The 12,424-nt window shown below is 43.4% G+C and overlaps 1 pseudogene; it reads left to right on the top strand.

Moving 5' to 3' along the window:
* The first annotated feature begins 5,987 nt into the window (after window positions 1-5,987).
* On the top strand, window positions 5,988-12,162 carry LOC115467980 (annotated as a pseudogene).
* Window positions 12,163-12,424: the final 262 nt, after the last annotated feature.

Here is a 12,424-nt window from a genome sequence, read left to right as displayed (position 1 = left end):
CCAGATTTCAGAACCATGCAAGCTCAAGTAGAAGTAGCTGAAATCTCCGACACAATTGCTGCTAGTTTTTCCATCATGGAATCTTGGGCTACAGTGTTTCAGTTCAAACTCAATAAAGACAAAACGCAGTGTCTCATCCTTTCATCTCAGCATAATAAGGTTATCCCGACTTCACTCACCACTAAGGATTTTGCGCTCCCGATCTCACCAATTCTGAAAATCCTTGTTTTGTTGGATAACCACTTGCTACTGAACAGCCAAGCTAAACTCATAACAAAAATAATGTTCCTGTGGAGATTGAGGCGTCTCAGGCAATTCCTCTCAAGGGAGCTCTTCCGAACCCTTACTCACTGGTTGGTCCTCTCGCATATTGACTACTGCAGAGGAATTTATGCTGGTTGCCAAAATCTCATTCTGAAAAAGTTACGGACCGCTCAAAACACAGCTGCAAGGCTAATATTAGGCAAATCATGCTTTGACCACGCACAGCCTCTTTGTTTTAATCTACACTGGCTACTCATTATAGACCGTATTACCTTCAAAATCTGCTCATTGACTCACAAAATAATATATGGGGAAGCCCCTGCTTACATGCTACTTTAATTGATCTACCATCCAGAAATTCCTCGTTAACTGCTCAATCCTACCTTAATCTGCACTATGCAAGCTGCAAATCTGTTAAGTATATGCTACTTTTTTCATCATCTTTCTCCTACATCAGCCCAGAGTCCTGGAACGTTCTACCAAGGCATCTAAAAGAGACTGACGACCACCAACTATTCAAGAAATCCTTAAAAACATTTTTATTCGAGAAAGCTTATCCTACCAACTAACGCTTAATCCCCACCTACCTCAAATAGACTATACCCGCTGCTACTTCAATCTAGTCATGCATCCTTGTGGAAAGCGCGGGGTACAAATGCAACAAAAATAAAAAATAATCCTACTGTTCTTTCCCGTCTTTCTGACCTGTCGTGTCCTTACCCTCCTTGCATTGTAACCTTTTGTAACATTGTAAGCCACATTGTGCTCGCTCTAGTGGGAAAATGTGGGGTATAAATGTACCATAAATAAATAATAAGTACAGAAGAATGCAGTTTTTAATTTGATGTAAAGAGGGGCACAAGCGAAAGAAGCGCCCAAGTTTTCCTGAGGATGTCCTGGCAAAGGGGCGGGGAAACCCGTATTATCGAAACAAGATGGGCATCCATCTTTTGTTTCGATAATACGGTCAGGGACGCCCAAATCGCGAAATTTAGGTCGACCTTAGAGATGGTTGTCCCTGATTTTCAGCGATAATGGAAACCGAGTACACCCATCTCAAAAATAACTAAATCCAAGCCATTTGGTCATGGGAGGAGCCAGCATTCGTAGTGCACTGGTCCCCCTCACATGCCAAGACACAAACCGGGCTCCCAGGTGCATAGCTCCCTTACCTTGCGTGCTGAGCCATCCAAAACCCACTCCCCACAACTGTACACCACTACCATAGCCCTTAGAGGTGAAGGGGGGCACCTAGATGTGGGTACAGTGGGTTTCTGGTGGATTTTGAAGGGCTCACATTTACCACCACGTGTAACGGGGGGGGGGGGGGGGGGAGGATGGGCCTGGGTCTGCCTGCCTGAAGTGCACTGCACCCACTAAAACTGCTCCAGGGACCTGCATGGAGCTGGGTATGATATTTGAGGCTGGCATAGAGGCTGGAAAAAATATTTAAAAAAAATTTTTTTGAGGGTGGGAGGGGATTAGTGACTAGTGGAGGAGTAAGGGGAGGTCATCCCTGTTTCCCTCCGGTGGTCATCTGGTCATTTAGGGCACATTTTTGTGGCTTGGTCGTAAGAAAAAAAAAGGACCAGGTAAAGCCGTCCAAGTGTTCGTCAGGGACGCCCTTCTTTTTTCCATTATGGGTCGAGGACGCCATTATGTTAGGCATACCCCAGTCCGCCTTCGCTACAACTCCGACACGCCCTCGTGAACTTTGGTCATCCCCACGACAGAAAGCAGTTGAGGACGCCCAAAATTGGCTTTCGATTATGCCAATTTGGGCGACCCTGTGAGGACACCCATCTTGCGATTTGTGTCGAAAGATGGGTGTCCTCTTTCAAAATAAGCCTGAAAGCCACTTCCAACATAGGCATTCCGCTCTCAATTGACAAAAATAATTAGAAATAATTATAGATAAAGTGAAGAAATGACAAAAAAGCCTCTTTTTATTAGAATAACTCCTTTTTAATTTTTATTTCAGTACATTTATATGCAGCCCTTCTGATCCTAAATACACCAGGATCCTGGTGTAAGCAGCCCTTCTGATCCAAAATAGATCAGGAACCAGGTGCATGCAGCCCTTCTGATGAGAATACACCAAGATCCTGGTGTATGCTAACCTTCTGATGAGAAATGCACCAGGATCCAGGTGCATGCAGCCCTTCTGATGAGAAGTACACCAAGATCCTGGTGTACGCTAACCTTCTGATGAGAATGCACCAGGATCCAGGTGCATGCAGGCCTTGTGATGAGAAGTACACCAGGATCCTGGTGTATGCAGCTCTTCTGATCCGATATACACCAGGATCCTGATGCATGCAGCCCTTCTGATCCACAATATACCAGGATTCTGGTGTATGCAGCCCTTCTGATCCAAAATACACCAGGATCCTGATGCATGCAACCTTTCTGATCCTAAATACACCAGGATCCTGGTGTATGCAGCCCTTCTGATCCAAAATACACCAGGATCCTGATGCATGCAACCCTTCTGATCCTAAATACACCAGGATCCTGGTGTATGCAGCCTTCTGATCCAAAACAGATCAGGATCCAGGTGCATGCAGCCCTTCTGATGAGAAATACACCAGGATCCTGGTGCATGCTAACCTTCTGATGAGAAATGCATCAGGATCCTGGTGCATGCAGGCCTTCTGATCGAAAATAGACCAGGATCCAGGTGCATGCAGCCCTTTTGATCAAAAATAGACAGGATCCAGGTGCATGTAGCCTTCTGATGAGACGTACACCAGGATCCAGGTGCATGTAGCCCTTCTGATGAGAAGTACACCAGGATCCTGATGCATGCAGCCCTTCTAATCTGATATACACCAGGATTCTGGTGTATGCAGCCCTTCTGATCCATAATACACCAGGATTCTAGTGTATGCAGCCCTTCTGATCCTAATAGACCAGAATCCTGGAGCCTGCAGCCCTTCTGATCCTAAACAGACTAGGATCCAGGTGCATGCAGCCCTTCTGATCCAAAATGGATCAGGATCCAGGTGCTTGCATTCCCTTCTGATCCAAAATAGACCAGAATTCTGGTGCATACAGCCCTTCTCTGATCCATAATACACCAGGATCTGGTGTACACAGCCCCTTCTGATCCATAATACACCTGGATCCTGGTGCATGCCCGCCCTTTGATCCTAAATTAGACCAGGATCCAGGTGCATGCAGCCATTCTGATCCAAAATAGATCAGGATCCAGGTGCATGCAGCCGTTCTGATCCAAAATAGATCAGGATCCAGGTGCATGCAGCCCTTCTGATCCAAAATACACCAGGATCCTGGTGTATGCAGCCCTTCTGATGAGAAACAGTGCTGAATCTAGGTCTATGCTGTCCCTCAGACAATGAATACAGCTGGATCTAGTGTAAGAAGCCTTTCTAGAAAGATTTGGACATATGCAAAGAGAATTTCTGCTGTGTCTAGCAGGTACAATATTTTTAATGCTGTTTTGCAGATTTAAAATTTTATGTTATATGTTCATCGGGGAATAAATAACATTTCTGTCAAATTAAAAAAAAAAATCACACACATAGGCATTAAAACATTTGTAAGGATTTTTATAGAGAACTATGTTATTGTCATCATGAAGAAAAAAGCAGGCATCTAGAAACTCCAATGAAAACCACAATACAGCCACTGGAAATAACAAAGCAGCTTCTGGAGTACTGACAATATATTTTGAAAATAACCCTCCCCCTCCTTCACAGACCCTTGAAATTCCAACAGCCCCCAAAACTCCTCTTAGATCTTCTCCCCCCCCCCCCCCATCCACTAACAAGGGAGAATGCAAATCTACTTTGCTATTGTTTTTGACAAACGGAGATGGCTGCTGCAGGAGGACCAGCTTCAACTTTATAGTCATACCGTCTCCTGTGAACCAGATATGCTCAATCCATGTCACCTCATTTAACCTCAATATGCTCATCCCATGTCACCTCATTTAACCTCAAGGACATAGAGATAATAGTTTTCAGTTTTGGCCACAGTATAAGTCGTCACAAAAACAAATATAAGAAAACCAATGGACTGCATTAGGGGCTTATAGCCCATGTAGTGATGTTTAAACAAAAGAGATCTACATGAAACAAATATTTATTTTTATTTGGACTTATAAAACCACTTGCAAACATGTTCAAAACCGAATAATCCATTTATGTATCTAAAAGGCAAACTTCTACAAAACAGATGAAGATGTGATTCATGTGCCCCAATGAAAGGAGAGTTTAGTTTTACTTCCATTTCATTTCAATATATTCCAATGGCCTTTATAAACACCAGGCTTCCTAAGCAGATTACAACAACAGTTAAGATGAACCCATCAGGAAACAGGATATTCTCACTGAAATCTGGCCATCTGAATTGTATAGAAGAACAGTGAAGAAAAATGAGCACAAAATACACAATTTATAATTGCTGTTTCTACTTGCTACAATAATTTTTGAAGTTGTTTAGTGATACTCAATTATGTCTTTTCTCCTCCACCTTGCAAGGCACTGCCTATCCAAAAAAAACAGCTTTAGACTTGTTACAGATGGACAACAATAAAGAACGACAACGTGGATGCAGCAGCTCAGAGGTCTGCTTACTGAGTTTTGAATGAACGGCCAATGACAGCTGCGTAGGGGAGTGGAAACAGAGGATTAACCAAACGGCTTACTAACTTACAGTGGACTAGATAGGCTCACTTCAACTCAAGTCTATTAAACCTCCTTCAAGATTCGCCACGGAAAAGAGGGGAATAGAGAACCGTAGCGCTGGGTTATGGCTGGTGATCGCTTCATACTGCAAGCAGCGGTGGCCATCAACACAAGAAGTGCTCCCGTCTTAAGGTAGTACTAACAGATCCGGAAGATTCTGGGGATCCCGCAGATCTGGCTTTTACACCGTCCCCATAGAATGGAGGTAGTGTGTGCAAGTTTATCTCATGCATATTTATTTATTTATTTGTTGCATTAGTATCCCACATTTCTCACCTATTTGCAGGCTCAATGTGGCTTACATAGTACCGTGATGGCTATCGCCAATTCCAGTAAGAGAAATACAAAGTGGTCTTGCATTAAAGTTCATAAGTGACAGAGTAAATTAAGTATTCAAGGAGAAGGAGTAAGTTTTGTCCAGTTCTGGTATGAGTTTCGATCATTGTTGCATATCCTAAAAACCTGACTGGCTAGGTATGTCCCGAGGATTAGGTTGAGAACTCTGTGTTGGAGGAATGATTGTTGAGTTTAATTATTAAAATCCAGGGGAGGGGTTTGCCTAGGGGCATTAAAGTAACGGAGATGAGCTCAAAACAAAAGGTTCACCTCGGGCACTTAAATAACCTTTCATCAGGTTTACTTTTCAGGAAGGGGGACCTTGCTTCATCGAGAGGAAAGTATTACAGCAATAGAAGATAAAAATTCAATCAACTCTTCTACCCCATCTCCCTTCCCTCCCCCAGTCCATACCTATTCTTGCACTGCGGATCACAGCTCTCAGGCAAGCCGCCATCACCGCCGGAAGTACCTGAGAAACCTTGCGAGCAAGGACGTCGCAAAACGGAAGCGAAAGTGAAGTGGGTGCAGTTGCCATTCCATTCCCTCTCGCCTGTCCACAGCTGCGGATGGCGGCAGAAGGTTCGGGTGTTAGGAGCGTCATGAGAGGAGGAGGGACGGAGGGTGTGTGTAACACGCTAGAGAGACTCGTTTCGCACACCTTGGAGGGGAAGGGCAGAGAGGGACAACGAGCTTGATCTCTGCCGAGGGGGTCTGGGACGATTTTAAAATAAATCATTCATCTTCTCTGTGCCTCACTCCTTATGTGGAACTAGGGTATGGAAAGGGTGTTGGGCGAAATAGAGGTTGTTGAAATGTAAGAGGACGAATCCGCTGGGCCTCCAGGGATTCTGTACTCTTATCACCCTCCCTGTTACAGGGGGTCCAAAATTAGCCTTTGGTTGATATATCATTCTACTTAGGGCTATGTCGACGGAATTCCTGGTTTTTTTTTTTTTTTTTTTTTACATTTTTCGTATTCACATATTTATGTTCTGTTTCCTTTCGTACTGTTATGCTCAGTCCATACTGATGGAGGCTGGTGTATTGCTTGCTTATGTCTCTTTGAACGCAGCCCCAGTTCTGAATGAGAGAGGAGAAAAAAACCTGTCAAGGCCTACTAATGCATTTTGGGATCTGCCAGATACAAAACGGCTGTGTGAGAATAAACTATCAGTGCAGAAAGATGACAGTAAAAATGTCCTCGATCACCCAAAGCTCTCGATAATTTTCTTTGCGGACACGTTGCTGGTTTTTATTGTTTGGTCAACGTATATGATTAAATAGAGTTAAAGCTAACCAACAAGTCGTGACACCCTTTTTACTGATGTAAAAACTTGCTGGTTGACCATTATTTTCTTTGTGTGTGTGTGTGTGCATTTATCCGTTAAAATAGATATATTTCTCTTTTAAGAGGATTGCTATTTGTGCGGCACCCTCCTGACATTTGGACCAGATATACTCGGAACTTAATTTCTGGGGGAAGGGCCTGGAATATAGTTCTACCACTTGTTTCAGACTCGGCAACAGGAGTGTTCGGTTCAGCTCCTTCTTAGCAAGCAGCCTGTAGGGAGGAGGGGTGAACCCCTAGAACACAGCAGAGTAGTCTCTCTGCTCGTAAATTCATCCTTCCCCCATTCTGTTGCTCCTGACACTGGCCTGTCTGGCCCTCCACTCCACAGTGCTACTTCCTTTTTGTCTACAAATTAAGCCTGAATGTACTAGTGTTTTTCGCACTGTGGTCTTTGACCCTGTGACAGCACCAGGAATGGAAGACGTTCTTCTCAGCCTAGTCTTTGGGACACACTTAGCCAATCAGTGTTCAGGATACCACAATGAATATGCGGACAAGATATATTTGCACTCACTACATTCATTGTTTGCAGATTTATCTCATGCATATTCATTGTGGATATCCTGAAAACCTCACTGAGTGTGTCCTGAGATCTGGGTTGAGAACCTCTGTGTTAGAGTTAGGAAATCGGGCTTGCTGAATTAAGGCCTGTTTTTTAAAGCAACTTTTCTAACACTATGAAAACCTATTTTAAAATGGTAATTGGTGCACCAAGACTGATGCTGCTACTTTTGTATGATTGTAAGCCTGGTGGTCACAATGTTTAGTTCCTTTCATTGACCTGTACTCCAGAGCATTTGCTCATTATGATTGTCAGTTGAATTCATTTATAGTTTCTGTCATCCTGAGTCTCTTCTTTAGTCTGGATCAGTCATTGGTGCATGTGGATTGACTGACTTTGATTAACTACCTCTTGCCATAGGTGCACCAGCAGTGGACAATTTCCATAAGCATTAATCAAAGCAAATATCACAAACATAAAATCCCCTTTCTTGTATAGAATCATACTACAGTATAAGTTTGTACAAAAATAAACCACTTCAAGCTATCCACTTTTTTGTAAAATGTAATTCTTCCCTGATACCAAAACACTAACTATCTAGTTCTTGTGAATGCTATTAAGGTTATTACCATAAAGAAATCTAACGGGATTTGATAGAGCTGAGGGTTGGTGAGGGCCAAAGCTGCTTTTCATGGGGTTTCTGTGAGATAAGAAGTTGCCTTCATTTGACTTGTTTTCTTTCTCTCAGACCTCTGTAATCTACATACTTGCACAAAGATGGACTCCACTGAAGAAACTGGGGCACAGCATCTCAGTGGCTCAAGCGATGAAAACATTTTGTGAATTACACATTTACAGATCGTTCTCATTGCAGCCGTGTGGCTAAGAGCATCATGAAGTTGTGCCTGGAGGACCAGCTCTTTGCTGATGTCACTATATGTGTAGAAGGGAAAGAGTTCCAGCTGCATTCGACTTGTACTGTCTGCTCAGAGCTGTTTCTTTCGCTCCATGTTTACATCCAACCTCAAAGAAGCTCGCAAACCGGGTCATTGAGCTCCAGGATGTCAGCGAGGACAGTTTTTCAGTTGTTGCTTGACTATATTTACCATGGAACTGTAAAGCTGCGGGTGGGAAGAACTGCAGGAGACCTATGAAATGGCGGACATGTACCAGTTGTCCTCTCTTTTTGAGGAGTGCTCCCGGTTCTTGGCCCGCACTGTGCAAGTGAAGAACTGCCTGCAGATCATGTGGCTGGCAGATCAGCACAGTGACATCCCACTGTACACAGCAGCAAAGCACTGTGCTAAAACCCACCTGTCTCAGCTCCAGGACACAGAAGAGTTCCTGAATCTGCCCTTGCGTTTGCTGACCGATATTATTACGGTTTGCGTCTAGCAGCATTTTAGATCTAACTTACAGGGAAACTGAAATATAACATTTGTAATAGATTTTCAGAGGCTCAGTTCTCTTCCAGTCTTGAGTTCAGGGTCCCAGATCTAGATGGCTGTTCTGATTAGTTACTGTATATACTTGTGTATAAGTTGAGGGCAGTTTTGGGACTGAAAATAGCCAAAAATGCTGTGACCCATGTATAAAACAAGGTACAGCATTGCTCCCTCTCACTTCTACCTCTGGGTCCAAGGTTGCTAATATTCCATCCTTCCCTCCCATTATCCTGAGTGACTCTGTCTCTGCCCCCTCCCCGCACATGGTTTGGCCCATGAACCTTCACAAATTGTCTTCTAGAGAGCAACAGCAGCTCAGCAATATACCTAGGCCACTTGCAACCTGCTCTGGAGTGCTCCTGAGTAGGCTATAGGTGGCTTAGTTGTAGCGCCGAGTTGCCTCCATTCTGTAGAAGACAAGTTTGATGGTACACCGGGGGGATTGAGTAGAAGGGGAGATGCCAAGCTGCAAGCCGGCAGAAGAATGGAAGTGGAGGAAGGTATGCCTGATTTTGCTGTCGATGGGAGTAGGTGGGTGAGGGGAGACAACTATATTATCTACAGAGTCATTCTCCTTAGCAGCTAAGACAACTCTGGTTTATGAAGGCATTTTGAAGTAAAAATTTCTTGACTAATACATAAGTATATATGGTAATTATTAAACATTACTACTAGCCAAACCACCACAAAATATGATTTGGCATTTGGAAGGTAAATGGTGTATTCTTTTAAGTATGTCCTGCTCCACAAAACTTTGATTTTCTTAGAGAGCTGAACAACTTTTTTTCTTTTTTAATACTAAGCAGCTGCAGACTAAAACGTCAAGTCTTACCATTGCCCTGCCTACAGTTGAAGTTGGGGAGAGAAGGGAAAGCACTAGGTCTCTGCTATCTTTGGGACTTATGGGCCGCAAGTGCTCACACATGATCTATGCTAATTCCACTAATCTACTCTAACTCTTTTCCTTTCTTTCTCTTGTCAATTTATTACCTGTGCAGTGTTTTCTTTCTCTGCCATCTGTATTCTAGCACACTCCTTCCATCCCAATTTCTCTCATGCCGTCTCATTATTTTTCCTTCGCAGATCCCTTCATTTTTACTGGCTCTCTTAGTAGTACCCTTCTATCTATCTTAAGCATCCAACACTAAACCAGAGGTAACATGTAGCCAGCATGCTCACTCCCTCCACAAATTTCTTCCTCTGCAGACTTCTATACACCTACTTCTCTCTTCGTTTCTACCCCATCACCAAAAATTGACAGAATTCAAGTATCCAGTCTTCCAACCTACTCAACGCAAATGATATCTGTTCACTTAGGGGGCTAGCAATGTAGTCATCAGGTATTTTGTTAGTTGTGAATAGATATCTAATGACTGAATTAATTTCATCCTGTTTAGAGGTCCGATACAGAACTCTCCTTTGGTGTGGGTTGATGATCTCAGGACTCCTGGTTTAGAAGATGCACATTTGTTTCTCTCCTGATATTTTACAGTACCAGAATTTCTGTTTGATTTTACATATCTCACTTGATCCTTTGTTTTTATATGCATAAATGTGTATTTAAAAAAAAAAAAAAAAGTATGTGAACAAACATAGATGTTGTGTTGAAGATGTATGCTAGTGGTAGGTAGAGGTGTGTGCAACCTTGTGTAACTGGTGCATGAAATCGTGAAAGCTGTGAATGTGTGTACAGCAGTCTAGAGGAGCTGTGTGTAAATATGCAAGTGTGCATACATATCAAGCTTTAAATGCTGATCTCATTGTATGTAACAGAGGGGGTTGTGTGTCACAAGTTGAAATATAATTTAAATTGTGATTCAGGGTGTTGGGCACATTCCTGGTTCTGTTTTGTGCTTTGATACCAAGTCCTTTCATCGGTTGAGAAATAAAATCCAGAACTGAGGATGCACATGCAGACAGTCAAACTGGAATCTAAAGGGTGCATGTAGCAATCTTAATTTAAAAATGACCCTGTGCTTGTGTCTAGTGTGTATAGAATGTATCCCAATGCCTAAGTGTTTTTCGCTTGGTGTGTAATCTCTGTGCATTTTGCTCAGATGGGGTTCCCTGTTCCCAGAATCCAACTATTGCCATAGAAACCTGGATCAATTTCAACAAGGAAGAAAGGGAAAGATTTTCTGAAACACTAACATCAAGCCTGAAGGTAAACCAACACACACTCCACCATCCAAATTGGCCTGAACCCAAAGCTTGGGCTCAGCAGGCCAGTGCCTAGGATTAAAGCATGATCCTTTTAGGCTGGAGCACAGGCCAGACATATGGTGCCTGCCACAAACCTTTTTAGAATAAGTATCTTTGTTTCTCTTCTGCTATTAAAAGAATAAATAAGGGTTCCTTTTATTAAAGCACGCTAAATCCATTTAATTTTATTCCTATGGGCTTCTTAGCATTTAGTGCGAGCTAAATCCATTAGTGCACTTTAATAAAAGGAGCCCTAAATAAGCTCCTGTGTCACATTTAACCTTCAGTAATTTAATGCATTTTTTCTGTTTTACGGAACAGGAAATCGGTGAAATGTTCACATCTATTTGATCGGTAAGGAGGAGTCACGCACACACTCCATTGCTGTCTCTCTGCACTGTGCCGAGGACGATTCCATTACTGTGTGTGGCCAGAACAGCCTGTGCCATCAGATTACAGCAGCATGTAAGCATGGAGGTGACTTGTATGTGGTAGGAGGCTCCATCCCACGGCGCATGTGGAAATGTAATATGGAGACAATGGACTGGGAGCGCTGTGCTCCTCTACCCCGGGATCGCCTGCAGCACACACTTGTGTCTGTGCCCAGCAAAGATGCTATCTATTCACTGGGTGGCAAAACGCTGCAGGATACACTCTCAAATGCTATAATTTACTATCGGGTGCAGGACAATGTCTGGATGGAGAGCAGTCCGTTAGAAGTAGCGATCTCCGGGGCTGCTGGAGTTGCACTGAATGGTGTGATTTACCTGATGGGCGGTGAGGAAAATGATCTGGACTTTTTCACCAAACCTTCTCGTCTCATCCAATCTTTTGACACTGTCACAGAGAAGTGCCATGTGAAGCCATATCTACTGCCACTGGCTGGGCACATGCATGCTGCAGTGCACAAGGATCTGGTGTTTATTGTGGCTGAGGGAGACTCCCTGCTTTGTTACAATCCCTTGTTAGATAGTTTTACTAGACTTTGCCTTCCACAGGCCTGGAGCTCAGTTCCCTCCCCCTGGAAAATTGCCAGTTGCAATGGATACATCTATGTCTTTAGGGACCGTTACAAAAAAGGAGATGCCAGCACTTCAAACTTAACCCTGCCACCTCTGTGGTGACAGTAACAAGTGGCAGCCGGGTTCTGCTCACCAATCTGCAATTCCTGTTAGCCTGAACTTCTGGGAACATGAGACTTTTTGCTAGACTAGAAACAGTACAAATAAAATATGAAGGAATGTCTGTCTCCACTAGTGTTTAAGTATTATCAGCAGTTCAGAGCAGCACTTGCTCTGGACAATTTCAGCTTTCATCCTCCTGGTTGCAACTACCTGCTGAGCTGGCAGGTCACTGAAGCTCCCAACATCATAAGCAAGTCTTTCACCACTGACTGGAGCTACAAGAGGCAATAAGACTGCAGTACTTCCACCTCCTTTCCTCTGTACTGCTGGTTCCCATTACTCAGACCATGGTCTAATGATTAGACCACTGAAACATGGCTCACCAAAACTGTTGACGTGCCAATTCTAATTCTCCTCTCCACTGAGTGTAACACAAAGGATAAATTGTATAAATAGAGATTTTCAATGCCTCTGTTTGCTGAACC

This window comes from Microcaecilia unicolor, chromosome 4 (assembly GCF_901765095.1).
Source record: "Microcaecilia unicolor chromosome 4, aMicUni1.1, whole genome shotgun sequence".
NCBI classification, from domain to species: domain Eukaryota; kingdom Metazoa; phylum Chordata; class Amphibia; order Gymnophiona; family Siphonopidae; genus Microcaecilia; species Microcaecilia unicolor.
Note: the sequence above shows the minus strand (reverse complement) of the source record. Positions and strands in the feature narration are given on the sequence as shown.